The sequence below is a fragment of the Oratosquilla oratoria genome, chromosome 17 (genome assembly GCF_046742065.1).
Source record: "Oratosquilla oratoria isolate Oo_2021 chromosome 17, ASM4674206v1, whole genome shotgun sequence".
In the NCBI taxonomy this organism is placed as follows: Eukaryota; Metazoa; Arthropoda; class Malacostraca; order Stomatopoda; family Squillidae; genus Oratosquilla; species Oratosquilla oratoria.
In genome coordinates this window covers 6,620,138-6,635,137 of record NC_134793.1, presented here as the reverse complement: position 1 = coordinate 6,635,137, position 15,000 = coordinate 6,620,138, and the positions used below count along the sequence as shown (strand labels likewise).

General features: G+C 39.7%; 1 protein-coding gene across 2 annotated transcripts in view; it reads right to left on the bottom strand.

Annotated features, from left to right (window-relative positions):
* LOC143034378 (somatostatin receptor type 2-like) overlaps positions 1 to 15,000 on the bottom strand; it is a 255,493-nt gene that overhangs the window by 88,024 nt on the left and 152,469 nt on the right. The gene's annotated exons all lie outside the window — the stretch shown is intronic.

Sequence of the window (15,000 nt, the reverse complement as noted above, 5' to 3'; positions counted from 1 at the left end):
TCGAGAAGCTTCGACCTCGCGTCTCTTTGGACTCTTCTTCAGGTCCCCACGAGACGCAACTTCTTTTTCCCGGCATAAAATATCCAAACTCTTGGCCCATGCATACGTTATCGTGAACTAACGACCCACGTAAAACTTTAGGTAAATTTTTGTTGATTGCCGGCAATTCCGGTCAACAGACCTCAGACGGGGTTGGGGGGTGGGGTGGGGTGGGGTGGGGGGGTGTCCGGGGCTTTAGGTTTGGACAGTAATCTTCAAGTTTGGCTCCGCGGGAAGTCTTGGCTCGCTGCCCGAGTTTGGCATCCGGGACCAGGAGTCTTAAAAAAAAAAAAAAAAAAGTCTAGCTAGACCCGGATCTCAGTTCCGCATCATAATCCTAGGCGTAAGATCTTAGCACAATCACTAAGCCTAGTTTTAAGCGCTTAGATATAATTCCCTTTTCTTCCTTTCCTTTGTCTTCTTTATCTTCTTGTTCTTCTCTATCTTTTTCTCCGTCTTCTTCTTCTTCTTTTTCTTCTTCTCCATCTTCTTCTTCCTCTTCATTTTCTTCTCTATCTTCTTCTTCTTCTCCATCGTCTTCTTCTTCTTCTTCTTCTTCTTCTTCTTCTTCTTCATCTTATTCTTCTTTTTCTTCTTCGTATTCTTCTGGCTATCACCGTATTATTGCTGTTGCTGCTGTTGTTGTTATTGCCGTTGTTCTTTTTCTTCATATCCTTCATCTTATTCTTCTTTTTCTTCTTCTTCTTCCTCTTTCCGTCTTCTTCTGGCTATCACCGAATTGTTGCTATTCTTCTTCTTCTTCTTCTTCTCGTTCCTCTTCTACGTCTTCGCTTTTTATTCTCCCTTTTCTCCTTCTCGTCTTTTGAAAAATATATGAAATGTTTCCGTCAAGTCCTAATATTTGTTGATGTTCTCAGTATTTCTGCAGCCCTGTTGATATTACACAGAATCACGTTTCGGAAATTTCTGACGGAGTCTTCTTCGTTACGGAAAATATGGCCACTCAAAATTTTGTCAGATATACGGACAAACTTGACGCCTAAAGGGGTTCAGGGTCAGGCAGTTGTTGCCGTAAAGTTTCAGACATAAAATAATATATCGTTGGGAGGGACGGGGATTGACGTAAGGCAAGAGCCGTCCATGTACACAATGAACAGCTATAGTGGCATAACACAATCCTGGTACACCCCCCACCTTCACCTCAAATCACTCTTTCATTATTCCTAACTCTAACATAAACTCTACTGCTCATGTAAATGTCTTTGATTGCCCTTAACAGTTTTACCCATCTCATATATCAGCAATGCCTTCCTGTCTACCCGGCCATATGCCTCCTTAAAATCCATACAGGCCCGAAAACATCCTTACCCTTTGTCAAAAAAAAACAAAAACGCAAATCTGTCTTACCACAAAAATTTAATATGATCCACACACCCTCTACCTTTTTCTAAACCCACACTGTTTCTCACCAACTACTCCTTCTGTTCCTCTCCTAATCCTCTCAAATAAAAACCCCCCACAAGCCTTCCCAGCTACATTCAACAAACTTATTCCTCTAAAACCACTACAATCACATTTTCCTCTTTTACTTTGTAAAGTTAAACTACACAGGCATTGTTCCGGTCCTCCAGTATACTCTTCTCCCTTAGGCACACATTAAACAACCTCACTGGCCAACCCGTTACAACCGTTCCTCTGTTTGTCAGACATTGTATGATACCCATTCCAACAAGGTGCTTCACTTCTTTTACTCGAAGTCCTCTTCCTTGGTGTATACAGATTAGAGTACCTCATTTATTATTTCAGCTTGTTTCATAACTTCCTCATATACTCTTCCTTTATCTCTTATATCAACATCTAGAAATATATAGGACAACTTAGATTCATCTCTACAGATGTCATTTGCATCTTTTTCGAAATTCTATACTTTTTTTTCGGTTACATTTGTAGTCTCGTTTTGCCTTTTTTTTTTCTTCCATTTCCACACTTCTACCATGCCTTGTCTCTATTATATCACAATATCGCACATTTTATTTGTATATATATATATGTGTGTATGTGTGTGTGTGTGTGTGTGCGTGCGTGCGTGCGTGCGTGTGTGTGTGTGTGTGTGTGTGTGTGTGTGTGTGTGTGTGTGTGTGTGTGTGTGTGTGTGTGTGTGTGTGTGTGTGTGTGTGTGTGTGTGTGTGTGTGTGTGTGTGTGTGTGTGTGTGTGTCCATTAACGACACCCTGGCGAGACCCCTGACGTGACCTTTGACGAGATCCTGGCGAAACCCATCCGGGACCTCTGACGGTTCCTCTTGCGGGTCTTCTGGCAGGTCATCTATGATGGGTTCCCTGGTGAGACTGGTGTGGCCTCTGACGATTTCGCTCATTTGAGGACGAACTCTCTCTCTCTCTCTCTCTCTCTCTCTCTCTCTCTCTCTCACACACACACACACACACACACACACACACACACACACACACACACACACACACAAACATGCATTACTTTTACGAAATATATTTTGGTGGGGCCGTGGTAGTACTGGTAAGCTGAAACATACACACGTAACTATGCATGTATAGTGCAAGCGTCTCTAATTATTCTTAAACCGAATCACATGTTACTAGAGCAGGTCTTGGGGACATAACCCAGAAGCCATCACTGAGATAGTTGATCTGGTACCAAAATAATTACGAATAACTTCATTGTTTCACTTTCGCTCTCTACCGAGAAGATAAATGAATAGTAGTCTGTCAGCGCCCTTCCCCTCCCCCCCAGAAAAAAAAAGTACAGAAGGAATCAGTCGAGATAGACTATAAACTTGACGCCACCGAGGAATGTCACGAAGATTGAAAAGATAGTTTGCGAGGCAGATCGAGTAAGAAGACAAGTAAAACGTCACCTGATATGTAAGGAGTTGAAATAGTATGTTATCGTAAAAGCCTTGCTATAAGAAAATGTCCCCAGACTTTTACCGTATCTTATATACATCTAAAAAAGAAACGCCGTCTCTACGTGCGGCACCCTTTACACCACAGAACCTCAATTCCCGGTTCACCTACCTCATCTATTTCCCTCGCAAATGTCCTGCCCAAGGCAACACGAGGAACCAAGACTAATCACTAAGGTAATACTAAGAGATACTCGATTAGATTTCTAGATGAAATCGCATACACTTAATTTCCTCTCACAATGCATAATGTCCTTAAGTCTCCCCCGTGCAGTTCTGAGCTCAGTTTAAGTTATTTATTGCCTCGTGTGTCTTGATCAGATCGCCCCAGACACTGATGGCTAAGTCGACACGCAGCTGTGAGCATGGAGAATGCACTGCAAACAAGCAAGCAAGTATGATCACTGAAGTCACAGAAGCCGAGGCATGTGATTCTTAACCCCTCTTCTGCCATTTACCCATTATGCTTGATACATTTAGGTCCGAGCAGACACCATGTGAGGAGGGAACCTTTATCAAATGTAAAACGTTTCGCTTGTTGAAGTTATTTCAAGTGCGAGTGTATCTGATAAATGTCCCGTCCTCACATGCTGTTTATTTTATTTTATTTTATTTTTTTTTTTTGTCGGTAATTGCCATGTTAAATCATCTTGATACATTACCCTGTTACAAATGAAAACTGCACAACAAAAATAAAATTATAGAAAGATAAGAGAATACAAATTACCCTGTATACAAAAAAGTGCACAAAATTAGAAAATGAGAAGATGACTTAATATGAAAATTCTACACTAAAGTGAACCCTATCAAGAAAGAAAATGTACATTCCACTCATGTATGCATTTGACTAGTCAGCTATAATTCAATTACAGCTTTGATACTAAATTTCAGATACGACATGTTCATCATGTATGTCGTTCATCATGTACCATGTAATTGTTTCCACCATAGGATATATGTACCAGTGGTCAAGAATCACCAGGACAGAACTCATGGTAATGGATTTAAATAGGACAAATTTAGGTTTAAGAAGGAAATAGGCTAGAACTGGCTTACCAAGAAAATAGTTAACGAATGAAATGGACTTAATAATTATGTAGTGAACGCTGAAACAATTTATTGTTTTTAGAAAATATTAGAAAAATCTATGGATAGGGATAACAGGTAGTGAAGGGTATGTAACTGACCTTATGGTCTCTTGTAGTCTTCTCAGTTTTTATATTATTATGTCCTAGGACCTGAGGAGAACCGTCCTCCTCGTGAAAGCTGCAACAATAATTATTGTTGCAGTAGGGTACGGCTGATGAATTATAATTAACCAGCCGTACCCTACTCCGCACACTCGTCCCATTGTTATTTTATTTCTTTTATTTGTTTTATTCTATTTCGCTTTAATCTCATTTCACTTATTTGATCAATTAACTAAACTCCTTCTAGTGGCCCCGCCGTGGCTCGTTGGTAGCGCCCGTACCTGGACTTAGCGACTGCTCGAATCCTGGCCGTGGCTAAGATGTTAGGAAGGGCATCTACTCTGAGTAATGACCCCCGACCACTACTCACCTCGGACGTGAGGTGCCCTGGACTTCACTGTGTGATACATCAACTTCTTCCGGGTAACTTCACTGTGGTGAACTACCGTGGACACAATCTCCTGTGTTCAGGACCACTTGCTAGGTAAAGTTCCGAGTATATACCAGCCCCGCAAACCAAGAATGATCAGAAAACCCTTTCTAGCAAGCTGACCTAATCTATAAACACTTTTCACAGAGGGAACGTTACTGTTGTGGGAGAGTTCATCATTATTATAATCATCAGTTCGACAAGTATTCATATAACCTGTTTACCCTCTATATTCTATATCTATCCTGTCTACCGTCAGCTGAAGATGAAAGCCTATTCCAAGATGTGAGAACTGAAGATGTTTTAGATAAGAATTGATTCGGTTTAACGTCGTGAACTCCCACTATCAGGAGGCTAGGACAGTGCCCCATACAGAGAATTTTGTAGCGTGGAATTGAATGAACCATACCCTTGGTCCAACTCGCTGGTTGCAAATTTGAACTGTAGTCACCTCGACCTCCGCCGCAAGTACCAACGCTCTAACCCGCCAAGTCCGCAAGCATTGTGTGTGTGTGTGTCGCTCTGTGTGTGTGTGTGTGTGTGTGTGTGTGTGTGTGTGTGTGTGTGTGTGTGTGTGTGTGTGTGTGTGTGTGTGTGTGTGTGTGTGTGTGTGTGTGTGTGTGTGTGTGTGATTCACCACCATGGTCTTGGATCACGTGTTGGACTCGCGATCGACAGTTATGAACCTCCCGGATGAGAGCTCAGAGCTCGTATGACCGATCTAAGGGTATTACTGACCTTGCACGCACACACACACCCAACTCCTCGCCCGCGAGAGTTGAAGTAACACCCCACAGCGAAGCGATAATAAAATTATTAGCGCGCGCGCGCGCGCGTGTGTGTATTGCATCTCCCGTCAGTTGATTTAATTCACTCTAGTGTAAATTCTCAATTAACGATTGTTCTTTTTGCTGTTGTATGTGTCTGGAAGGATATGTTTTGGCTTCAATTGAATGATGATAGATTTAATTTTTATATAAATTTATACCCACTAGCATCCTCTGCGAAGCCAATAAAAGAAAATGGCCAAGAGAAAAAGATTTTTTTCTGCTGTATTCGCTTGAATTAATTTATTTCAGCTGTAATAAAACGCCAATGAATTGATGTTTAATATAATTTGTTTGTGTTCACTAGGGGGCCTCTGCAAACCCAATGGAAGAAAACCTCAAGAAAATTGACAATTTTTTCTATTTGTACGTCAAAATTGGTGGTTATTTCATCTGTAATTGAACGTTGACAAATATATGCTTTGCATAACTTATTCGTCATCACGAAAGTGTGAAGCTAGCGAAAGATATGCATGGAAGCCATTATTTCAGCTATAATTTAACAATGATACTTGGATACTTTACATATCTTGTTTATGCTTGCTTATGCTTACTAAGGGGCCCGTGCAGAGGTTGGCCATCACACGACGTTCGGAGGGCGATTACCAAGTCAAAACTAATTTCGCGTTCTGGCCTGTCTCATCTCTCGCCCACATATATGTTTTGCTTTGATATTCAATCTTATTTAAATCTGGTGCCACTTGCCTGTCTGCCTTTGCACCTACGGAAGAAACTGCAACTCTCGTGATGTCTCAAGCTGGCTAAAGCCCCTGTCATACGCGACTCAAGTGAGTTCGTTTGAGTAGAAACGACTTAGGTCTTTTGTTTTTCTATTCTTCAAATGTCAAATCGCTTTTGCGTCATATATTGAGAACCTGAATGACGAACTAAGAAAAACTGAATTTATAAGAATATTAGACACATTATTGAAGTGTCCTTCAGGAAGCCTAGAATACTAAGCGAAGTCGCCCTCCAGCCTTTCGAACTCAAAACATTTGACGAGAATCTTGAATGTGTGAATCTTCTTTTTTCCGCAATGTCGTCGTTCTTGTGATCTTCTGACAGTTTGTCCTTGACGGTTGGTGAGGTCGTATTTGTGAATCAGTCAGTCTCGATTATGGGTTTCGCATTAATTCAGAGATTTCCTTTCGGACATGAAAGGATTTTTTTCACCCCCAAGTTTGTGTCCCAAAATTTATCTTTGACGAGACTCCCAATTACACTTTCTTCGTCTTGATTCATGACGCATCTTCCGGAATTACCTCCAGCTCGAGGTTCCTGACGTTTTGGTGAAAATGTTTTATGTTTCTTTTGGCGAAAATGGTGACTGCCGCAAAGAAATGATCAAAGAAATAATCACACCAACCCCTAACCTCATCCCTCCCCTAACACTCCCCCTTACCCCTTACCCCCTACCTCTCCACCATCTCCCTCCACCTCCCTCTCCCCCGTACCCCCTACCTCTCCTCTCCACCTTACCCCCACGTACCCCTCCCCTCCCATTTTCCCCCTCCCCCTACCCCACTAACACCTCTCCCAGACTCCCTTTCACCCCCTTTCACCCCTCCTCCCACTCTTCCCCTATTCAACTGAGTCCCAAACTCAACACGGTCACGCACTATATGCATTCGGGAGATTACCATTTCGCCAATTTATATTTCGCCAAATATTACTTTGCCAAATAATGTTTCGCCAATCTACATTTCACCAAATATTATTTCCCCAAATACTATTTCACCATATAATAATTTCGCCAAATATCATTTTGCCAAATAACATTTCGCCAATTCATATTTCTCCAAAGATTATTTCGCCAAATACTAATTCACCAAACAATATTTCACCTGTTTATATTTCGCCAAATAGCATTTCGCCAAATGATATTTTGCCATATGATCACTAAATTATGACTGCTAAATTCCAATTTCACCAAATTTGTTTTTCCTAAATTGTATGTCGCCAGTTTTACTTTTACCAATATTTTGTATCAACTGCATTTTGCAAAAATGTATTTCGCCAAATTCCATTTCGCCAAATTGCTCACGACGTATGCTACACCTGGAACGGACTCCTTGTAGCGCACACTTGTGTGTGTGTGTGTGTGTGTGTGTGTGTGTGTGTGTGTGTGTGTGTGTGTGTGTGTGTGTGTGTGTGTGTGTGTGTGTGTGTGTGTGTGTGTGTGTGTGTGTGTGTGTGCGAGTGTGTATATGTATGTGTGTGTGTAGCTATGCTCAATAACATAAGCGGATTAGAGCGTCGCCACTTGCGGCGGAGGTCGAAGTACCGGTAGTTCGAACCTTGGCGCCAGCGAGTTGGACCACGCTGCAAAATCCTCTGTGAGGGGCACCGTACGGGCCTCCCGATATAGAGGAGTTCGCGACGTTAAACCGACTCTCAATCATTGTTTTTGGTGATCTGGGTCGATATTATGGAAGATATTTTCCCACGTTACTGTTTAACGATTTTTTTTTAGCATACCATTGCGTGGTTAGGATAGAATAGTATACCACAAACATACATAAAATTCATAAAAACATAAGGAAGAAGACTGCAAGACACCATAAGACCTACACTAGGAAGTTCCATGTCCATTACCACCTATCATCCCCATTCAAAAAGATATCTAACCTTCTCTTAAAACAACCGATAGTTTCAGCGTTCACTACATGGTTACCAAGTCTATGCCATTAGGTAACCACTCTATTGGTAAACTAGTTCTTGGCTATTTTCTTCCATACCTTTTCGATAGATCATCCAATAGCGACCCATATCTCAAGACAATATTTTCTGTAAATTCCTTGTTTAGACTGAAGTCTTTCCCTTGATCGATAGTGCTGTCGGCCAGTTGGACTCTCTGCTTCCAGTGTTATGGCTATCTTTCTTTCCAGACCACCCGGGAACTGACCTACTGTCCAAAATTCTTCATTCTGTTTCGTCTCTTTGCTCTTCAAAAAATTCCCTCTTCCTGGTGGCGTAGCCGGGAGGGTGCTTTTCTCGTATTCACTTAGTTGTGGGTTCGAATCCCACACTCCTCTCCGATTCCCAGCAGTGACGGCTTCGGCCGCAGGTACTCAGCGCCTCCTGGCGTAGGCTCCTCGCCTTCTTTTTGTAGCCATTCCTCTATTAGTAGTCATAGTACGAATAGTAATACTGTACTAGTAGAAGTTGGAGTATTATTCTAACAAAAGAAAGTAGTACCTATGGTGATAGTAATAGGGATTGTAGTAGTAGTAATAGTAGTAGTAGCAGCAGCAGTAGTAGTACTCATAGTAAGGGTAGTCGTGGTAGTAGTAATAGTAGTAGTAGTAGTAGTAGCAGTAGCAGTAGTGGTAGTAGTAGTAGTAGTAGTAGTAGTAGTAGTAGCAGTAGTAGTAGTACAGGTAGAAGTAGTAGTAGTAGAAGTAGTAGTAGTAGTAGTAGTAGAAGTAGTAGTAGTAGTAGTAGAAGTAGTAGTAGTAGTAGTAGTAGAAGTAGTAGTAGTAGTAGTAGTAGTGGTAGTAGTAATGGCAGCAGCAGCAGTAGTAGTACTCATAGTAAGGGTAGTCGTGGTAGTATTAATAGTAGTAGTAGTAGTAACAGTAGTAGTAGTAGTAGTAGTAGTAGTAGTAGTAGTAGTAGTAGCAGTAGTAGTAGTAGTAGTAGTAGTAGTAGTAGTAGTAGTAGTAGTAGTGGTAGTAGTGGTAGTATTAGTGGTAGTAGTAGTAGTATCATTACTAGTAACAGAAACACTACTGATGGTGTGTGTATATATATATATATATATATATATATATGTATATATATATATATATATAATATAAATATATATATATATATATATATATATATTCTTAACTGTCATCCTATCACAACTGGTTGTGGGGGGTCATTGTGGGTCAGCTAACAGCCGCAAGGGAGATCAACCCCACGGGTTCGAATCCCGCTCACGTCGGAGAGGCTAATTAGGTCATCCCCTGTGAGTAAAGGTTCTCAGACCATTAAAATCAAGAACCTAACGTCCAAGATCTGAAATACGAGATCCCGACAACAAGAGAAAAAACATCATCATATTCTTATGATAACTGACATTCCCTTAAAGTTTAATGGTCATTTGATTCCTTTTCTTTCCATAGCCTTTTCTGTCCTGTGACATGCAATAATTCGTAATCAAAATCATGCACGGGCAGTGATGTTACATATATCACCTTTATTGCTAACCAAAGTTAATAGGCACATTTGTAATTCAAATCACAAATAGAGAATCACCCGTTCATAAAGTAATGAGAATATTAAGTTCATATTCATGAAACTGCCATTAGTCAACCTCATGTCATATTACACATATACATACGCAGGCGAGCGCGCACATACACACACACACGCACACACGCACACACATACATACACACACATACACACTCACACTGAAATGAACGTCGCTGGATGATAATTGAGAGGGGAGATATGATCTGTCTAAGTGGGACGACAATGAAGAGGCAAATTCTTCTAAACTTTCGTGTATTCAGCTTTGGTATTTGATAACGATGTCTTAGCAATTGCTCTAGAAGTAACAGTCTCTTCTTTATTATTCATTTATCTATTCATTTATTCATTTATGTATTTATTTACTTTTTTACTTAGTTACCTATTTATTTATATAATAATTAATCAATAAATTTATCTATTTATCTATGAATTCATTTATTTGTTTATTTACCTATCTATTTATTCATTTATATGTTTATCTATTCATCTGTTCATGTCTTTATATTATTTTGTTTATTTGTTTATTTGCTCTTATTTCATTTATTTCTATTATCAATCTATTATTTATCCATATATTTATATATTTATTTACTTTTATCTTATTTCATTCATTTATCTTATTCTTTTATTTCATTTTGTATTATAATTTTTTTTTTTTTTTTTTTTTTTTTTTTTTTTTTTTTTTTTTTTTTTTTTTTTTTTTTGGGGGGGTTGTTATTCACTCGTACGTAAATCTTCGGGCATTCCGGAAACACACTCCTTCTTGCTTATGTTACCAATACAATTTCTAGATGACGCTTTTGAAAGTTACACGTCAACTAAAACCCGTTTGAAACCGTTAAGGTCATTCTGCATTATTAGTGGGTACCTGCAGCTTTGGGGCAAGGTAACGGCGAATACCCGGATAATGGTAGACACGAACAATTCATGAGCGAGATAGACATCCGAGCGTGGCCTGCATCCTCAGCTATGTTACCAGATGTACACAAACATATGCGTTGAATTAAGACATTTAATCTTCATGCCAGATATTCCGGTGTATGGGTTATGCAATGAGAAATTAGTAGAATGTAGATAGTCAAGGAGCGTACGGTCTCCATACCCCTGAGCTGTATCTGGTAATTATGTACGATGCACCGTATTATTCCAAAAGGTTTATACGCTGGATAGGAGAGAACGTAGAGGAGTTGCTGTAGAACAAGGTGGTCGGTGGTCTCTGCCAAGCTTCACCACATCTCACCCTCCCACTCTTACGAAGTGGGAAGTGAGAAACCCCTGGTAGGGTAGACCTGTTAGTTTCGGCAAGCCGCTTTTTTTTTTTTTTTTTTTTTTTTTTTTGGCGGATGCTTGGTCATTACCCCGCCTGGCCAGGGCTGTCGGGAACCAACGCAAGAAGCCCATAGCGTGTCCCGGGAATTGAACTCACGACACGGTACCCAACATCCCTCGTAACTGCGTGCTCGAACACCATAGGTGGCCACTCAGACTTCATACGTGATGCAAGTGTCGAGGACCTTGTTTACACAATTGTCCACACATTGGAGGGACCAAATTAGGAACACACCAATATTCAGCGAAATTTTGTAAAAACTAGAAGACGCTGGATACTAGAAGCGTTTACTTAGGAGAAGAGAGGTCGTCGATTAAGTGAAGGGGCCTTCCTGGGAATGTTCTGTGTCTTATTGCATTGCGCTTGACCCACGGTAGTTGGCGGATACAGGGATGACCCGTCATCCATGAGGAGCTGAGATGAGAGGGGGTGGGAAGGGTGGTGGAGGGGAGTGAAATGGGTGGGAGTAGGTACGTGACTCTTATTTGGCTATCTTCCTTACATGGGGAAAAAGCTCTTGGTATACATATATATATATATAAATATACTGTATATATATATATATATACATATATATATATATATATATATATACATATATATATATATATATATATATATATATATATATACACGCACACACATATATATAGATAGATAGGTAGATGAATAGATGTATGTTATGTATGTATATATGTATGTGAGTATGTATGTATATATATATATCTATGTATGTATGTATGTATGTATGTATGTATGTATGTATGTATGTATGTATGTATGTATGTATGTATGTATGCATATATGTCTGTATATATGTATGTATGTTATGTATGTATGAATATAATGTATATGTATGTATCTATATATGTATGTATGTATGTATGTATGTATGTATGTATGTATGTATGTATGTATGTATATATGTATGTATGTATGCATATACATTTTTCCTTTCTTTTCTTTTTTTCGAATAGAGGGGATTTATATGAATTGTAGATATATTCTAGATATAGGAAAATAACTTTGCGTGTAAATGATATGACATTTGGCTAATAAGGATCACGCCGATTTTTATGTTTGTAAATGTATGTTTGTATAGAGCTCAAATGGCCATTATCAACTCTAAGATAACTACAGGATGACTGCATGAAAGCATGGCAGTATGACCATAACAGATGTTAAGTGATAAAGTTGGTAAATAACCACCAATAGAGCTTTGCATTGATGGATATTTACCTATTTTATCACAAAACAGCTGCCATGCTGTCATACTGTCATGCTGTCATGCTGTCACCCAGTTATGGCCATTTGGGTGCTATACAGACATAAATTGACAACTACAAAATATCGGCGCGATTCCCACACACAGGCACACATATACAATGTACTAGAGTTGGAGTATCATTCTGACAAAAGAAAGTAGTACATATGGTGAACTTAACAGAGAGGTTGTACCATTTACTTTTTGAAAACAAACACGGAAACAAAATGTTATTCACTAAAATTACAATGCTGAGGGAAATGTCAAAAAACACGCAACACAAACACAAAGAGAGATCTGAAATGAAGGTTTTAGGGAGTAAATACACTAACCACATCAAACATTTACTGCTCTTTCTTGCACGGGCGATCGATCTAAACCTAAGGGGAAACTGAGACGCAGGCGACACAGGCGACACAGGTGACACAGGCGACACAGGCGACACAGGTGACACGGACGACGCAAGTGACACAGGCGACACAGGTGACACAGGCGACACAAGTGACACAGGTGACACAGACGACGCATGTGACACAGACGACGCATGTGACACAGGCGACACAGGCGACACAGGCGACACAGGCGACACAGGCGACACAGGCGACACAGGCGACACAGGCGACACAGGTGACACCGGCGACACAGGTGACACAGGTGACACAGACGACACAAGTGACACAGGCGACACAAGTGACACAGGTGACACAGACGACGCATGTGACACAGGCGACACAGGCGACACAGCACAGAGCAGAGGCAGAATTCCTGTTGCTAAATTGAAAATACAGTCTGAACTTGTTTCTCACTTGAAATGCTGAATTAGTACATCTATACACATTTGAAACAAGAGGTTCCTGTAACCGTGTATCTTATGGTGGGTTCAAGTCATAAGATTTATGACTAAAACACCCAAAGTTCCCATAATCGAACAGCACAGTTTGATGTCGAAAGGACCACAAAGTACCTTAGCATCACAAAGCAAAGTCAGCTTGGGAAGAAATATTTCAGTAGTAGGAAGATTGGCCTTCCTCGAAATCTTTGGTAATCTTTGTTATTCTCCTTTGATAGATTTAGAAGTAAATTGAGAAGGAAATAGGCAAGAACTGGTTTACCAATAGAGTGATTAACGAATGGAATAGACTTAGTAACCAGGTAGTGAGCGCTGAAACTATTGGTTGTTTTAAGAGAAGGTTAGATGACTCTATGGAAGGGGATGATAGGTGGTAATGGACATGGAACTGCTAAGTGTAGGCCTTATGGTCTCTTGCAGTCTCTTTCATTTTTATGTTCTTATGAATCTTTAAACTCCTTAAGGACGGAATATTCCCCTCCACTGAATAAAATCGTCTAAAGATGGGCAACAAAATGTATACGAGTACAACTAGGAAATCTCTCAATGCAACACTCGTCAACCGTCCGCACAAGTGGCGGTTGGCGAGTGTTGAATTAAGAGACCGAAATGTAAGTTTAACTGGGCTTTCAAACCTGACAGGATGATAGATTTTCTCTTCTTCTTCTTCCTCCTCCTCCTCCTCCTCCTCCTCCTCTTCCTCCTCTTCCTCCTCCTCTTCCCCCTCCTCTTCTTCCTCCTCCAACTCCTCCTCTTTCTCCTACTCTTCCCTCTCCTCCTCCTGCTTATCAAAATTGAACTTGGGTAATCAGAGAAAAGTAAAGAAGGCTAAAACTTTGTTGATTTTGTTCTGACTGACGCCAGACGATTTCATTCAACTTAGGGTACCAGAAAGTTTCATTCATCAGAGGCAAGGACCTATTCTGAACTGAATAGTCTGTCTGGTGTCAGAATAAATGTATCGAGTTTGATACTTTGGGGAGTGAATAGAGACAAAAATCAAACACTGTCTCAATTATCATATATATATATATATATATATATATATATATATATATATATTTATATATATATATACATATATATACATATATATGTATATATTATATATATATATAATATATATATCTATATGTGTATATATATATATTATATATATGTATATGTCTATATATATATATATATATATATATATATATATATACATATTATGCCTTTACTTTAAAAAGCGCCAAGATAAGAGGGAGGGAAGAGGGTGGAGGGGAGTGGAGTATGTAGGGAATGGAATGGGTGGGAATGAATTATATGCCTTTGTTTTTTGTCTACCTCCCGTGTAAGGGGGAAAAAGCCTTGGTATATGTATGTATGTGTATATATATATTATACTAATGACCCACTTTCGGAGAAGAATAGGCGAGAGTAAAGAGATCCATATATTTCAATTACTATCTGTGATCCTCTTCAGCAGATGTGTTACAGAGTGGAGAGAAGCATGTATGTATACAAAAGTAGTGAGGTGAACAAGTAGGAACGGGGACTCAGGTCACGTGTCCGGCGCTACGTGGACCATGGTGGACATTGGTAGCCCCGGACACGTGACCTGAGTCCCTGTCCCTACTTGTTCACCTCACTTTTTTGTATATATACATGCTTCTCTCCACTCTGTAACACATCTGCTGAAGAGGATCACAGATACTGATCGAAATATACGGATCTTTTTACTTTCGCCTATTCTTCTCCGAAAGTGGGTCATTAGTATCATTTTACCAGTGTGCTACGACATTAATTTGTTGTGAAATGTATGTATTTATATATATATATATATATATATATATATATATATATATATTGTGTACCTGCCGCCAAGCAATTTCATTTGGTTAAAGTAAACCCTTTTCACAGTCAAAAGGTTTATCTCGAGCAT